This window comes from Wyeomyia smithii, chromosome 3 (genome assembly GCF_029784165.1).
Source record: "Wyeomyia smithii strain HCP4-BCI-WySm-NY-G18 chromosome 3, ASM2978416v1, whole genome shotgun sequence".
Classification (NCBI taxonomy): domain Eukaryota; kingdom Metazoa; phylum Arthropoda; class Insecta; order Diptera; family Culicidae; genus Wyeomyia; species Wyeomyia smithii.
This window is the reverse complement of record NC_073696.1, coordinates 49,085,500-49,103,336: the sequence shown is the minus strand read 5'-3', so window position 1 is coordinate 49,103,336 and position 17,837 is coordinate 49,085,500. Positions and strand designations below refer to the sequence as shown.

Below are 17,837 nucleotides of genomic sequence, written 5' to 3'. Positions count from 1 at the left end.
AAAACAGATGAAAATACATACAGTTGAAATTTAGGATTTGTAGAAATTCATCTCATATATTTCTACTAATTAAAGCTTGTTTTTAGTAATTTAAAGTGAACGTTTTAGAGATTAAAGTATTCTTAGTATAGTAAGTGATTTTGTTTATTGATTAAAATAAAAAGTGGTTCGCTAATGATGAAAAAACTTTGGTTGGCTGCTGATTGAGTCCCGTTGTAACCATGTAGAACAATGCGCGAATTTTGTTTTTTGAGGTAAGTTCATGTTGCATAAGATGGATATATGGGCTGAGATACTGGGCTCCATTCGCTACCGTATGACGAACAAGAATGAAGTTGAATTTTCTACACGCAGTCTTTTGTTTCGAGTTGACACAGACACAGACTCCAGAATGAGAAACAAAACAAAACACTTTGCTGAGTCAAAATATGTAGGCAGTGGAATTTATTCCATCCACGTTATTGTTATTCGTGCTCGGGAAGCAAAGCAGTAGCGAGGAAAATGTATGGGAAAGCTCGACCTTGGAACTCTTCACCTATTTTCAGCTTAATGATGACAGTAAGTAACAATGCTAAACATTATATCAAACAATTTTTCACAGATTTCATCCGTCCACCGGCATAACTAAGATGCATTAAGTTGTTTTGACTAGAATGCATTAGGCCGTTCGCTTGCTATAATCGTTTAAACTCGGACTCAACACTTGCCAGTTTCATTTTCAGTTTTACAGAATGTACTCTAGTATAGAAAACAAAAACGTAGTCGTACATCAAAAATCAATTTAAGAAAAACTGGTGTAAAATGCATATTTAATATTTAATTCACCATTTCAAAAACTGTCAGTGGAAGACCTCGTACAGTGAGGTAAATATAGATGAGGAGATGGCGTGAGGAGAGTGCTGAGGCTTCAAGTTTGACATTTCAATGGGAAAGGAGATAATCAATCAAAGATAAAACAAACTACTCTTATTGTTAGCAATCTTCCCAAGAAACAATTTATGTTTCTCCATACTCTTGGAGATACTCGTAAAACCTATTTTGTACTTTTTGTAACACGCTTTTAAACCTGAATTGTTCCTTGGATTTGAATACAAACTACTGTAAGGAAAACCTTGATTTTTCAATAGTTACAAACTCAAAGATTGCAAGGTTTTAAAACTGAACTATATCGTTTGGGCTATTTTTTTATGGAAAACCTCTGTATAATTGACTTAGATAAATACACAATGTAAAAAGCACTGAACAATTCATAAAAAGAAATTTATGAACATACTCGAAACAGTTAACTAATAAACAGTTAGCATTTGATTTAAAAAGCGATGTGGAAGTAACTGAAGATCCCCTTTCAACCAACGCCACTGCACAAGTTGGAAATTTGCATCATAACATTACTTTCTTCTGTCAGGTACATTCTCTTGAAATTGGCGTGGAAACGGGAAAACGCATTTTCCCCACAGGAGCAAGAAAATGAGCGAAAGTGAAAAAATAGAAACTCAAAAGCTCTCTGTTATCTTTCTACACCGGTTCTCTCCGGTTGTCTTTTACTCTTTTTCTCTCCTTCTCACGCTAAAAGCGGTGCCGGATGAGTAGGAAGTGATTGCCGTTGGAAGTGCGGAAATTGGAGAGCGAGAAAGAGCGAGTTTAATGCGCGCGTTGCAAAAAGCATGACATAAATTCACCACCACACAGCAGCCTACTGCCTGCTGCTGATAAACACAAAACGCGAAACGAATTTCCCAACCTATGGCAACCAGGATCTGTCGAACGACGTATCGATGGGGTAACGATAGGGGATGACATTACAAACGATTGCCGGTCATTTACTTCTGCAGCCACGCTCTTCTGTAACATCTGGGTGGCTCACCGTTACAGGGTTGAAGTCTTTAGCGAACAAATTTTTCGTTCATTATTGTATTTAGTCTAATATAAGCGTTTGGGTTTATATCTGGTAAATTAATGAATGATAATCTTTTTGTTGTTAAATATTTGATACTGCCAATTAAGGTTGCCAACATTCAACTCTTACCCTGACTGGGTGGTGAGCAGCAGCAATTCGCACGCCACACACATGTCGAATAACAACGACCACACCGATAATCGTGGTGTTGTACACCACACTAGCAGCGGAAGTAAGTTGGAGCGTGTGCACACTCACTGCCCGCCTCCACTCTTGAGCTCCCCTTTATTGTAATGCTTGAATCCGTCCAGCCAGCGAGAGCAAATCGGAGCAGATGCAAAAGAAAATTTTTGCAGACCAAGGGACCGAACCGAGAATTTTCACTCTCGCATCGCGCGCACTGGTCTGTCAGTTGAGGTGCGTTTTCCTACGGGACTGGTCGGACCGAGTGTGGTTCGCCGTTTTTCGCCGAAAAAAATCTCATCTGCTCAACTGGCTTTGAGTCGATTTCGTTTCTTTTTTGTATTGTTGATCAGTTGCTGTTCTATTACAACAGATAGGGTTCGACCCCAGTGTCACTTTAAGTGTCTAATCAATTTGGAGGAGAATCATCTTTGAGTGGGAAGCAACTTGTATTCCTCTCCAGAGGAAGATACTGGATCTGATTTTGTGCATTAATCAAGTCTATGTAAGTTATTTTTCTTTGTGCGGTATGGGTAGGCTCATTTTGCGTGCTATGTTCAAAGTGGATGTTCTGTGAGATTGGGAGAAAACCCCCGGTTGTCAACATGTCCAAATTGATATAATTTTCGCCGCCTGCCATATACACGGATGGAAACTCTCCGCTAAAAGAAGTGCCAAAATTGAGAAAAATCATCTCGAGAGCCATCGACCATCAGGCTTTCAATCTCAATAGGATTATGTGCAGACAGCGGGCAATGTAATTTTCACTCGTTTCATTTTTTCCTAGTCTAATCGAATGGATTTTGTGTTTGACACACCGGTGGATGCTAGGAAAATATCGCAGGCGAAAAAGTTATACCGAGAAAGGTTCAGAAAAGACTGGCACAATGAACCTACGCTGCAAGAATACCTGAATCACGTGAAGTGAAAAAATTCGGATGTGAGAAGTGTCAAAAAGAATAAAGTGGATTAGTTTGAGTGGAATTCTGAGGAAGCGATTTTTTTTCCAATAACCTGGTGCCAGTGGAAAACATTGTGTGATGAGTATAAAAAAAACACACGAGCCACGACTGGAAAACATCATTTTAGCAAGGAATCTATCGAGACGTTCCGTTAAGTACAACTCACTCAGCCGGCAAATTTGTTTTGGATTCCCCGCAGCTTTTTCGACATCAGGTACGAAGCTCCTGTGGTGTGGCAATTTAATCTATTTTCCATACAGATAGACTGAAAACAAATTACAGTCTATATTTTTGCTGCTATCAGATCTACAGTTAGCGAAATATACTCCTAACGATTTTATTCCGCTATTCAATTTATAAAATATTTGTTGCAACAAGACCGTTCCTCGCGTCGAAGAACTGCTAGAATCAACAAAAACGTTATTTTTAGTTCTTGTGCGACGAGGAAACTTTCGTTTTATTGACTTCTCTCTGAATTTTTAGTTTCAGCTCGTTTTCTTTGTACTAATTATCTAGTGTCAACATTGGAACATGCCAGCAAACGTGACCTACTTCACCTTGCCTATAACAGCATTTGTAGATAACTGGATAGATAAATATCGCTCTTCTTATTCTGGGGCAAATCAGGAAGACGGAAATATGGCAGTCTGCTTAAGGATGTCGACGTTGAATGGGAGTACATATCCACTAGGGAGACGTTCGCAAAAGTGTTTTTGGCGCCAGCTATTCTATAGTAGCAGGTTGCTTCATATAAGAGAAGATATTGAAGCCATTGTTTTTTATTTTAATGGTAAAAAATGGTAGATAACGTTGTGAAAATTTTATTTAAGAAATATTATAGTGATCGGCAATAAGATCATAATCAGGGTACGCTCTCGATACTAAAATTGACACTTTTAAAGACTACACGGCGTTTCGGCTAATTCAAATGGTCATTTTCAGGGTAAATTCTCATCATATCTGATCAATTAAACAAGTCTGCCTGTGACACAAAGTTGATTTTTTTTTGTTGCTCTGGAAACTTTCTTCAACTCGTTGTCAGCAAAGCTTACTACGATTAGCGGTACAGTCTATTATTACATCTAGCCAACAGTTGTAAGAATCCTGTTTGTTTACAAAGCACGTCGATTTAAGAATTTGTTTATTGTTTTTTACATCTAATATTTGGTAATACTTTTATCTTTTAGAAAAGTTATTACTCTATTTTCATAGTATCCTGGTTGTTTTTATTCCATCATCAGTATCTTGCTCCTAGTAAAACATTTTTTAATTCCATTGAAACAGTTTATATGAAAATTCTACACGTGAAGAAGGTTTATTAAGTACTAATAATAAAATTGAAATTTCTGATCGTTGCGTAATCGAAAGTTTTCTTACTTTTCTGAATGTGTAGCTCATTTTTCACTTTATGCTGAGGACAGTGACACTGAATGAATATACTGACACCATCTGAATTGACCTTGCCGATGTTAGCATTTCTACGATCAATAGAGATTTCTAATAGTGATTAGAGAATATCATTTGCATACTCACTCAGTTTTACTTACTATCAAAATATATCCCACTGCTAAAGCAGTAATCATCTGAACTGACAACACTGATGCTATCTTCGCGAGTGACATCGCTCGATTATAACGGTAAATATGGCAGTCAGAGGAACGCTATCTTTTTTTTGCACATACTTGCACACCTTTTTGCCGTTATTAGACCTTTTCTTGTCTTCTCTCGAGTCGTAAAACCGTCCTATTCATATTATCAAAAAAAAAAAAACGGTAAAGTTATCGGCCTTTTCTCTCATTTTTTTCTGACGCAACCAATAAGTATCCCGCTCTTGTCGGCTGTCTATGTCAAACCAGAGACAATAGATGCTAATCTAGAAAAAACGATGGCCTTTTCTCGTGTCGGTGACGGCTTATCGATCCGGTTGTTGAAATATATTTTGCGCTGGACATTTGGATCCTTCTTGCTTGTCGCTTTGTAACTGGAAGTAATATGTTTTTCGTTTGCGGCAACACATTGGTCTGTTGCACAAGCACTGTGTAGCTGTAACGTGAAATTGCGTCCCGACAACAAACGATCCCCACATGTCAAAATTTGATTTGACAAAAAAAAACGGTAAAACCAACCCAGCTGCGGTGAAAGTTTAACTACCTATAACTGTATTTTCATGGCTGACAGCAGTTTGATTCAACCATTTTATACGTCTAGTCCAGCCAGCAGCCGTCAGACTGAATGGCACGCGGGAAGTGCAAGCCAGCGCCAATCATTTCTGTGCAACGATGACACCGTTTTTGCCACACGGCACTCAGTGCCACCGGAGGATACTCTGAAAAGGCTAACATTTTGTGCCTTCGCCCCTAATTTTTCGTTGACTGGCAGGGCGCAGCGCTGTTGAATCATTCATTCGCTGTGCAGTGGAAGCGCGACGTATTCTATAGAGGTGTTCCTCCTGGCCGCAACCGTAAGGGCGACACACTCGTGGCAACGGTGGGGAATTTGTACAAAGTTCCTCACGTCACGTCGTCTTTCGATGCCACAAGTTATGGAACCACCGCGATCCCCACTTCCCGCCCGGAAGAAAAATCTTCCGAAGCGCATAGCGACACGTTCCTTACTGGTATCGTACGCCCTGCTCTTACTCATGGCACTGACTGTCTTCCGAGCGCATCGCATCCTGAACCGGAACGGTACACGCCAAGGAATGGATTTCCCCGGTCGTGTTGAATAATGGAAATTTAATAGAATTCATTACGAAATATGTTGGAAATAATTAAATGAATTGAAAATAGACTCGCTTCAGACCGTGGTGGATTTTAGAGTGAGCGAGCGAACGATAGCTTGTCGCATTGATGCGTGATCAAAAATAGATCCTGCGGGGGACTCTAACCCTTTTGACAAGTGGCAGATAGTTGGTTCATAGCCGTGCGCAAGGGGGTGGTTTTGGAACTCAAATTTTGCCAGGGGTGGAAGAAAGAAAAAAATCGATGAGTGATTTGAGAAAAAATCAAGTAACATTGCAAAATTTAAAACAGCGTTTTCAGGTTAAAATAGGTTGAAGCCGTGCTAGTTCCGCGCGAAATTAGAATAATTTATCAAGACGCTAGGAATCATGAACCTGAGTGTTCCTAATATAGTTCATATTTAATTGTGTCACAAAAAATTTCTGATTCACTGGAAGGAAGTAAGAGCGCCAACAATCAAACACTTTGAAATCATATTGGAGTATTGGTAACAATTATACCTCAAGCGAACATAAACACGTTAATAAACTGGAGTGAAAAGAGTGATACTTTAATACTTTAAAAATAGGAGCAATTTCAATCTGAAATTCGTGAAATATCAAAGCACTCAAAATATATAAAAAGTTGCTTGCATTTGAAATGACCACATGTTTCTTGCATTCATCAGTACGCAGCTACCAATTGATATTTGAAAATCAATTTCAAAAATTTAAATACCGCTTAATAACTTCTATGTTTGTCTGACATTAAAATTTTTTAATAAAAATACACACTTAAAACACCTTCGGTACATAATCCTAATAAATATTTATAAATAATCCAGAATTTGGGGAGCTGTGAGAAAGAATAAAATTGGAACAAATTCGGATCGCCAACTTTGCTGGAAAACCCCAATATTTTTAGTCAAATTTTCTAAAGCCACTTCAAAAACTGACAGCTCCTGCACCGTAAATCGTAGAATCGAAGTTAGCAGACAAATTGACTGAAAAATCTTAACTGCATTTTGGAAAAATATAACACTGCGCGAATAAAAAATTACCCTCGAGCTCTAACTGAAAAAAAACCATTCCTGTGAATTTTGGTGCCCTTAGCAAGCTCAGAAGTACGTAAGATCTTCAGAGACTTGAATGAATTTTTTTCGTATGAAAACATAGAAGCAACGAACACAACCACTAATTACTCCACGGCCTTTTGACGCACTTTCGAGCCAGCTAGGGGCTTCAAATTTACAGGAATGGTCGAAAAGCTATAATCATATTTTTCAGTTTGAGCTCTAGGGCATTTTTTCCCGCCTTGTCGATTAGTATTTCATATTTTTCAAAATTCTGTGAACGTTTAACAGCAAATTCATCTGTTAACTTTAATTCTACGATTCACGGTCTCACGTGAGGCAGAACCTGTGTTAATCAGTATAGTCTATTATGCCCTCAAAGACAGCTTGGCTGAGCGTCTGTTTTGCATATCAGGGGCGGCTCAAACAGCGGCTGATCTAGAGCGGACGACTGAAGTATTAAATGCTGTGTCTCATTAGCTACACCCCAGACGGCAGTCCCGTCGTGGCAAATGGAGAAGAACAACGATTGGTAATTTGGCACATGAAATGATAGGACTCTGCTCGAACCGGCATACGTAGCCGACTTGACCAAAGAGCTGCGGAAGGCAAATGTGAACGTAGCAGCCATGAACTGCAGTGGCGGCGACTAGGAAATCAAATGTCATTAGGTGGAGGCCCAATAATAACCGTCTATGCGTATTGGAGATCAAGGTCATCAAAGAAAGATTCGTCAAATACAGCCTTATCAACGAGTGCGCTCTGATAAACGCTACAACCGACGACCTGTAGGTTGAACTCCCTTGAGAAAACGTATGGAGAGTGCTTACAACATAACATAAATGACGATCATTGGAGATATGAACGCATGTGTGGGACGGGATGAATTCTTTCATCCCGTCCAACGGTTTGAGGATAGTGAACTCCACTGGAGCCAAGGGAATGGCCATTTTCAGATACAGTACCCGTTTTGCTCATAGGAACATTCGGAAACGCATTTGGTAACATCCCAATGAAGCGTGCCGGCAATCGACGGCCGACACTTTTCAACGATGTACTTTTTTTTGACGATGTGCTTTTTTTGACATAGCACACGTCTTACTTTACAAAGGTGCCATTCCGAAATATCGAGAATAGAGTGAGACGGCAGAATGAAAGATTTCAAATACTTATAACGTTATTACCAGTGGACACATTTTTCGAATGCACGCCCACCGGAAATGAAACTGTCAATAGTCACATTAAAAAGCTAGCATGCAACAATTCAGTTTTCATTTATTCGATCACTGTAACAATACGATTATTTACTGAAAACCGGATCGACGAAACAGACTTGTCGCAGCGCAGCAGGCGACGATTTCATGTTTGTATGGTTTTTGCTGCAACCCACGCTCATTTGATTGCAGCATACGCTAATGAAGTAGTTGTTATTTTTCTGCCATTCGCCAGAACGTTTCTGACAATGATAAAAATGTTGAAATCTCACTTTTCTTCTTAGTGCAAATATTTTGACTGCAGACGGTAGAAGTAACGATCGAAAATGTTTTAATTTCTCCACCATTTCCTCGTCTTTATAATTATAGGTACTGTACTTATATTGTCTATATATTGTGACGCACCAATGGCATTGTTTAACTTATTTATCAAACGATTTATCCGAGTTGTGTAGTTGCTTTAATCTAGCTGTTAGAAATGTAATACACATACTAAACAACTCAAACACAACAACGATTTGAAAAAACAATATGATCAAACATAATTTAAATTAGCTTGATAGTTAAAATAAGAAGACGTTTAATGAGAAACAATTATAGCGTCACTTTTTAATCGCTTGAATTAGATGTAGAACTGCATATTTCATAAACTAAAGGTAAGAAAATTCAATATTGCTTCAAGAACGTGTTTGTTGCCTTGAGAATGGCCTTGTGGAGTTAGTATAACGCAACCCAACCTTTTTTTACTTTCTTCCATTATACCATGTGCGTGGTCCCGCCGCGTTAGTCCTTATCGTAGGTATTCAAGACAATCGCACGGGTTAATTCCATCACATAATCATTCATTCGTCCACTGACTTTCGCGCGATTCGGGTGTATATTTTAAAGTCGGTTTTAGTTCACATTTATTCCCAGCTACATAGCTCAACCGTCCTTTTAGAAACAATAACTTGCTTTCAATTGAAGCAGTTAATGAGTTTTTAACATCTCAGTACTATACAGTACCGTGAGTTTACTATCAATGGCATTAGCCACACTTAAAAAAGTCAATTAAAAGCATCGTAAATACCTACCTATAAGGCACACTAATGAATATGCAGCCTGCGATAGTTTTTTTGATTGAGTTTATCAACTTCTCGTGCGAACGAGTCGGGATGAAAATAGAAAAAAAAAATCAATTTTTTAAATTCCAACCAAGAAGCGCATCAATACCTAATATAAGAGCGTTGATTCGTGATGTTTGTTGGCAAATTTGGCTGCTGAGAAATTTGCATCAGTTGCGTTGTTCAACAGTTTTGAGTTGCACAAACACAATCCTTGCGGATTATTCAATGAAAAGTTAATTGATTTGAACAAATAATAGTAGACTTTATGGCTCGCTAATGAAACACTCACAACGAACCATTTGTTAATACCAACCTAATATGCAATTGTGTTATATAACAGCTTATTAGGTTGTAGTGTAGCCGAAATTCGTTTAATAGGAGCTATACAAGCTTTCTATTATTTAAAGAACATCGACAGAGTCCCAACCGGCAAATGCTGCGTCTGCAACTCTGAACCTGAAAGCTCAGGGCATTTGCTCTGCTTTTGCGGAGCTCTCGCTTCATCGGAGTTCAACTTCTTCGGAGGTTATCTCTCAACTCAATACCAGGTATGAAGCACCAATCCCAAAACGATCACTGGTTTCATCAACCATGTGAATTGGGGCACACAACCGACTATCTCAACTCCATCAATGAGTTCGAGTGCCCTGTAAGACAATCAATTATTCCTGCCGCAGTGGCACTTCTACTCAATGGCCTTCAGGCACACAAAAAACAGCTATACAAGATATAACTCAAACAAAGTTGCTTGTAAGGATGTGTGCGTATTCTACGTCAGTTATGCGGTCGTATTTTGGATACAACCTTCTACCATTTTAAGAGCCAAAGGTCGATTCAGATCACTATCTCGTTGTAAGCAAGTTTCAAGCCTGGCTGTCCAACGTATTTAAATCGAGAACGAAGAGGACGATACGCCTGAGCATCCAAAGGGTATTTGCGGGAGGAGTTACTGCAGAGTACAGAATCAAAGTTATTGGCGGATCGCTGAACCAGTTGAAGCTGTGAATCCACCATTCTTTGACGAAATGGGAAAGGCCTGCAGAGAGCTGAAGAGTTACAAAACCGCCACAGCGCACCGAGATGCAAAGCAAAGTCAAACCTTTCCGAGTCGGGAGCGAGCGGCTGTATATTGCAATTCACCAGATCAACCAGAGAGTATGGTCCAAGAAGAATCTACCTACGGACTGATTGGAATGACTCATATACCCGATCTATAAGCAAAACATAGACTCGACTGTAGTAACTATTGAGGCATAACATTCCTAATTCCGCATATAAAATTGTCTTCCGTATCCTGTTCCATACACTGAGGCCGTTATAGGAAGCGTTTGTTGGTGAACACCAGTGCGGTTTTCGAGCGGGACGGTTTACAACAGATCCTCAACAAGTTTCGAAAACACAACTTGCAGTCAAATAATTTGTTTTAGACTTTAGGAAGGCGTACGATTCAGTGAAATCCAGCTAGTTGTGACAAATTATACTTGAACATGGTATCTCAACAAAACTGATTAGGCTGATTCGTGCGATTCTTGATGGTTTCACATCAAGCGTCAGAACTGCGGATGCATTAGTGACGTTGGAAGGTCTGAAACTGGGCGATGGCCCCTTGAACTTGGAAGGTACTATACAAAAAGCAGAGCGTGATAGTTCTACGGCTGTTGGTGTTGCTTTGGTGATCGATGAGGATACTTTCGAAATGGTTGATGAATATGTTTATCTTTCCACACTCCTAACGTGTGGTAACGAGGTGAGTCGCTAGGTGAAGAGACGAATTGTGGCAGCGAACAAAACTTAGGTTTTTTCCTAAATTTTTTAAACATCGAAACATCAAATGCGACAATTTGTTCTACACTGACGGATCACTTCTCGATGGGTCCACTGGCTTCGGTATCTTCAATAACAATTTAACCGGCAGCGAGGAATACCCTAGAAATAAGAGTTTTCTGGCCCCGTTAAATATATTTTGAATTGTGCCGTGTCAAAAAAACGTGATGTAAAAAAATTGCTTTTTCTTGTTATGGATCATTTCTTGTTGAAATTAACGTTCATTACTGAATATCAGCACAAAGCAAAAAGAAACAAGTAAAAAATGACTCGGAGTCACATCGTGAGCTCCATGTAGCTTTAGAAAAGACACTAACAAAGAGATATTCGTTGTGTGGTGCTGTTCTTCATTTGTTGCGTGCCGAATCGTCGACCGAAGCACCCAGCTCGAGCGCGTGTTACCTAGGAAGCAATTACTACTTTTTTGTCTCCGCTTTCAGTGCAGTACGTACTTTGCCAAGTCTGGAACAATACACAATACAATAATACTTCAATACAGGTCACTATCTCGTGGTAGGCAAGTTCCGAGCTCGACTGTCCAGCGTATTTCATTCTAGATCTATGTGGAAAACAATTCTGAGCATCCAGATATTATCAAAGAAAGGCGAGGAAGGTAGAAGAGTTGTTAAGGGGAACTGATGAGAAATTGGGAAAAATAGCCAAGTTGTAGATCCGCCAACCTTGGACGTGAAGTGAAAGAACTTTGCAGAGAGCTTAAGAGCCACAGCGCTTACTGGCTAAACTTTCCAATGTCGGGAGCGAGCGGCTGTATAATCCAATTCACCAGATTATCCTGAGGGTATGGTCTGAGGAGAAACTACCTACGAACTGATTAGAATGACTCCCAACTCAATCCATAAGCTGGGAAATAGACACAACTGCAGCAACTATCGAAACTGAGGAGTGTGAAATCGAGCAGGACGGTCTATAACGGATCAGATGTTCACCTTCAGACAGATCCTCGACAAGTTTCAAAACAATTTGCAGATAAATAATTTGTTTAGAGACTTGAAGGTGGCGTACGATTCAGTGAAATGCAATGAGTTGTGGTAGATTATGCTTCAACATGGTTTTCAAGCAAAACTGATTAGGCTGATACATGCGGCTCTTGATGGTTTCACATCAAGCGTCGAGACGGCGGGCGAAACTTCGGATGCGTTTATGACGTTGAAAGGTTTGAAACTAGGTGATGGACTCGCGCACTAACTGTTCGATATCGCCTTGAGAGGTATTATACGAAGGGTAGATGTGCAGAAGAGCCAGTTAAGGCTCTGCAGCCTACAGGTCTGCACGAAATTTGCGCTCTAAACGACACTGATCCTACCGGTGGTGCACAACGGGCATGAATTGTGGACGGGGAAAGAAGCCGATCGGCGAGCACTTGGGGTTTTCGAGCGTAGAATCCTGCTATTAATACTCAGTGGCAAACTAGAGAATGGATGACTTCAAGGCAGACCCCGCGTTTGATGTGTGCTGTCGAAAAAGATGCCAACGGATAAGCGGATAAGGTGCGACTGGAGAGGAGCAGCTAAAGACCGAGTTTAATAGAGACGTATTCTGGATTCGGCATAGGATCTCTACGATCTGTAGCCATAAAAGGGTCAGAATTCGTGAAACGGATCACTAAAAATCGCGATGTCTAATTTTTTCAATTAAGTATCATAAACTTCAAGAGTTTCACTCGGGAAGTTGATTTTCCAATTTTTATTGAATTTGAGTAAGTTTTCAAGTTGTTATTGTCATTTGAAATTTAGGTCAAAATTGTTTTTAAACAGACATAGCTTTAAAAGTATTGCATCGAATTTGATGATGAATTCGAATTCGAAAATCTAGGTTCTGGGACACTGAAAAAACTGAAAAAAATCACAAGTAATTCTGACGAAATTTCGAAACTACCCTGAAAATTTCGTGTTGGTGTTATTTTTTGATCAAAAGATATGGGCTTTAAAAGTTGGTGCCAAACGCATTTTCAAGCGAGAAGCGAGTGAGCAGTACTACTATTGACAATCCCAGTTTCAGTTATATGCAAAAATTCTGTAAGGTTTGTAAAATTAGTTTAATAGAAATGATTTTTAGTCGCAAAACAGTCAAACTATGCTTAGTCTGTTACCCAACTTAATGATGAAGACAGTATACTTTATGCCCGCAACAACTCGCAAGCCTACCTACACATTTTACTAAAAAAATAATGCAAAATTGAGTTAGGGGACAACCGTACAGAACGCATCAGCAGGGTAAGATCGCCCGTGTTATTACTTCTAGACATTATGGTGCACTTTTCGGTATGAGAATTGAAGAAAACTGGGTTTAGGAACATTTCTCGCTTGAAAATGCGTTGCGGCACCAACTTTGAAGGCCCATATCTTTTGATCAAAAAATAACACCACCGCGAAATTTTCAGGGTAGTTTCGAAATTTCGTCAGAATTGCTTGTGATTTTTTTTTAGATTTTTCAGTGCCCCAGAACCTAGATTTTCGAATTCGATGCAATACTTTTAAAGCCTGTCTGTTTAAAAACTATTTTGACCTAAATTTCAAATGACAATAACTACTTGAAAACTCACTTAAATTCAATAAAAATTGGAAAATCAACTTTCCGAGTGAAACTCTTGAAGTTTTTAATACTTATTTGAAAAAAATAGACATCGCGATTTATAGTGATCCGTTTCACGAATTCTGACCCAAAAGTAAATTGAATATATGTGCTTCTATTTAGTGTTGGGTTGACGATAGAAAAATAAATTAACTGGAAATAAAACAGTTTAGAAAGTGGGGTTCGAACCCAAAACTTCTGAAGCGTTTCCGATGATAGGACCCAGAACTGTTAAACTTTGCTTTTCTAATATCCCATTTTGAGATGATTGATTCGATTGGTGTTGTTAATCCGCGATGGCATGTTGAATCGTAATCAAAGGTTGTTCTTCACACAGGCCAAGCATTGGTCATATTTTGTAGACCAATAGATAAAACATGGGTAATTCATAAATAATTTCGAGGTTTTGAAAGGTCTGAGTTTTCTCCAATTTTGATTTACAGTCTCTGAAACATCCAATGGTCAAATATCTTTATAGTAAATGGTTACAAAGTGTAAAGTGTTCAGGGGAAGAATACAACTAACATGTTTCAGTAATCCGCACACGGAAGAGATCTTACTAACATTCATTTTACTAAAAAAACAATCAAACAAACAAGATAATGTGAAGTCGAATAGAATTCCTTTGATGTTTATAGGATTCAACTAGTTGATGTAAGCAGTCAAACTAATATTGGTACCAGCGAAAAGACTTTTCTTGGCGATCGGAAAATTATGTATTTAACCTTCTATGAGTTTTTCAGGGGAATGACTTAATATATAAAAATGTTGCAATCATAATCTTTGAGTTTTTGCTAAGTAGATTTTACAGATACCGTTGATATAGAGAAGGAAAAGCAAAAAACCAATGTTACTACCCTGTGAAACTCCAGTTAGTACTGGTTAGAAGCATACTTATTATAGCCATACTGGAGCTGTTTCTCCATGATATGTGACGTATTAAATTCTTTTACTCGGGTAATAGTGAATAAGAAGTGATTGCAGTTTCCCTAATGCCACAAGGATCTAGTTTTTGTGTTAGTATTGGAGAACTCTCATGCCGTAACGTTGGCTACGGCTACAAGGACAAGCAAATTCGTTTCGTAAAAGCAGAGATTACTTTTTCAGGGACCTCATTGAGTTTTCCTATAAGCCAACGTAGAAGCGACGAACCCGACGAGCAATTACTCTGCTGCTTTTCGACGCACTTCTGCATATAATAGATGCACCGAAATTCACAGGAATATTTAAAAAGCTATAATCTTCTCACGGCAAAAAAGCAAAGCCTTGGTGCTACATTCCGATTCGAAACGTGATCTTCTGTTTATTATACACAGACAGTTGGATGTACAGGACAATTGCGGGGCTAGCGCTACGATTCTATTGACACTAACAGTCTCTCCCGAGCCGAGACTCGAACCTACGACGACTGGCTTGTTAGGCCAGCATCGAGACTATTTTTTTCTGTATGGACTTCCCCACTGCGACCAGAATCGTAGATCTATTGTGAGATATGCCCGGGTGTCTGCTGTATCCCGCACTTCTGTTAATAGCAGTATCGCTATTGAGAAGTGGCATGCTTATTATTATTGTTCATCTGTGCTTGTATGCAATGTGATACACTTCCTTACACGCTTACTGTTCTACTATACCGATACTTGTTCCTCTTGCCAAATATCACCAATTATAATTCCCTGGAGAAGTTTCGTCGTGCGTCCTTCTGGCCATTTTTATTGATAAGAGGGACTTATTTTTTGTTAAGAGGAAGTCACGCAAAGGTATTGTAGATTTCAGCGTGAAGGAAGGGTAACTGGTGGGGAGCCTGAGAATAAACCCATGCGCTTATGTCCTTTTTGACATCGGATAGCCTGGTTCAACTAAGATTCGAACCCACGACCTCGAGACTAAGTTTTTTGAATTTTAGGGCAACTGGAAAACTATATTTTCGCTTTTGCTGACCAGTCTTATGTTTTCATATATTTAGAAGGTAATTCAAGACTATTTGTTTACCAATTCGAATTGAATGCTTCACAAATGGTTTATTGCCGGTTACCCAAACTGCTTGGGTGTTTTTCGGAAGTTGATATGAAAAATGGAACCTTTTGTGTGCATTTAGCCACTTATTGCGAAGATCCATGAATTTCGGTGAGTCCCGTACCCAAACAAAAATCCTTCATACGGGTATGGGTTGGTTTGTAGACGTTGGCTTGAGTAAACAACCCACAAGATCATATATTGCCTGGCCTAATCAGAAACTACACGAATCTACTGAAAATTGACACTGTGGGGACTTTATCACACACACGTACCTGTTAAGAATTAACTAAAGCGAAACTAACAACCCAATTAAAATCCCTTCCACTAAACTTTATTCAATCACCGAATCCCAATTCTCTCATCAGCTCATCGTCATTAACGTAAGTTGTAATGAATTATGAATAGCACTTAAAGAATGGCACCGCAGAGAGTAGTAGATAAAGCATTTCGATTGGAGCACCTTCACACGAGCGCTCCAGAGAATCCCCAGCGAGCAAGCACATTCATTATACGAGTTTGAACTACTGTACACAATATTCGCCACTAGAATGCGCAATAGCGGAGACTCGCACAGATATTGCTTTCCTGGTTGTGGAAGCAAGGTTGTAAATCCAGCCAAAGGGTGGTTCGACAGTCCACCCACACGGCCGAAACAGCGGTTGGGTTGGGTAAGGCGATCGATATTTAGGATTGCTGCCTGGCCATGCAACCAACCGGTAAACATGCAGGCTGCTTGCTGCCTGTATTCGAATTCGGTTCCTTTGCTGCGGCAGACTCGAGTCGAACCAGTGACAAGGAGGGAACCCTAGCGGATTACTTGGTGGCAGAAACACTGTTTTTTTTTTTTTTTTTTTTTTTTAAGGGGGGATTTGTTAGTAGCTTAAGTATTTATGATAAATATTAGTAAATAATGAGTATGTGTGTCCAATCACAAATGGTGACTTCTCAACACTGTTAGAAATTTGTAATTTTAATTGTTAGGATTTGTTTGCTTTCGCAATTAGGACTTATCATTCGTAGGGATTTAAACCTACTTGTCAGAAAAGGGGAAGTAAACTTACAACTAACTTAATTGCTAACTTATTGGCTATAAAGAGAGCTTATCGTAGCAATTAAGGATTGCAACGATTTTTGTCGAAAATTGTTAATAATTTTATTTGACATAGCTTCTAATGGTTCAACACCAGTAAGTCTATGTAATTCGAGTGTACCAAACCAAGGAGGACGCTTCAAAATCATTTTCAGAATTTTATTCTGAATCCTTTGGAGCGTTTTCTTTCTTGTTGAACAGCAACTTGACCAGATCGGTACAGCATAAAGCATTGCTGGTCTAAAAATTTGTTTGTAAATCAAAAGTTTGTTCTTTAAACAAAGTTTAGAATTCCTGTTAATGAGAGGATATAAACATCTCGTATATTTGATGCACTTGGCTTGTATACTCTCAATGTGCTCTTTGAAAATAAGTTTTTTATCATAAATTAGTCCCAAGTACTTAACCTTGTCGGACCAACTTAAAATAACCCCATTCATCTTGACAACGTGATTATTGTTTGGCTTGAGGAAAGAAGCCCTAGGCTTATGCGGAAAAATTATCATTTGAGTTTTAGAAGCATTGGGAGAGATTTTCCACTTTTGCAAGTAGGAAGAAAAAATATCTAAACTTTTCTGCAATCGACTGCATATGACACGAAGTCTTTTTCCTTTTACGGAAATGCTTGTGTCATCGCAGAACAATGACTTTGTGCATCCTGGAGGCAAATCAGGAAGATCTGAAGTGAATATGTTGTACAGGACTGGACCCAAGACTGAACCTTGAGGTACACCTGCTCTGACTGGAAATCTATCAGATTTTGAATTCTGATAGACAACCTGCAGAGTTCGATCAGTAAGATAATTTTTTTAAAATTTTGATTAGGAAAATTGGAAAATTAAAAGTTTGCAATTTCGCAATCAAACCTTTATGCCAAACACTGTCGAATGCTTTTTCTATGTCTAAAAGAGCAGCTCCAGTGGAATAACCTTCAGATTTGTTAGCTCGTATCATATTAGTAACTCTGAGCAATTGATGAGTTGTGGAATGCCCATGGCGAAATCCAAACTGTTCATTTGCAAAAATTGAATTTTCGTTGATGTGTGACATCATTCTGTTAAGAATAATTCTCTCAAACAGTTTACTCATTGAAGAAAGCAAACTGATTGGTCGATAACTTGAAACTTCAGCTGGGTTTTTATCCGGTTTTAAAATGGGAGT

General features: G+C 39.0%; 1 protein-coding gene across 7 annotated transcripts in view; it reads left to right on the top strand.

Moving 5' to 3' along the window:
• Positions 1–2,301: 2,301 nt before the first annotated feature.
• The window catches only part of LOC129731847 (probable G-protein coupled receptor 158), a 138,923-nt gene continuing 123,387 nt past the window's right edge, over positions 2,302–17,837 (top strand). For 5 of the 7 annotated variants that reach the window (XM_055692194.1, XM_055692193.1, XM_055692192.1 and 2 more), the window contains exon 1: positions 2,302–3,256. The gene's annotated coding sequence lies outside the window, so the exon portion shown is untranslated. The remainder of the gene's footprint in view (positions 3,257–17,837) is intronic. The other 2 variants (XM_055692190.1, XM_055692191.1) reach the window with 2 other exon arrangements.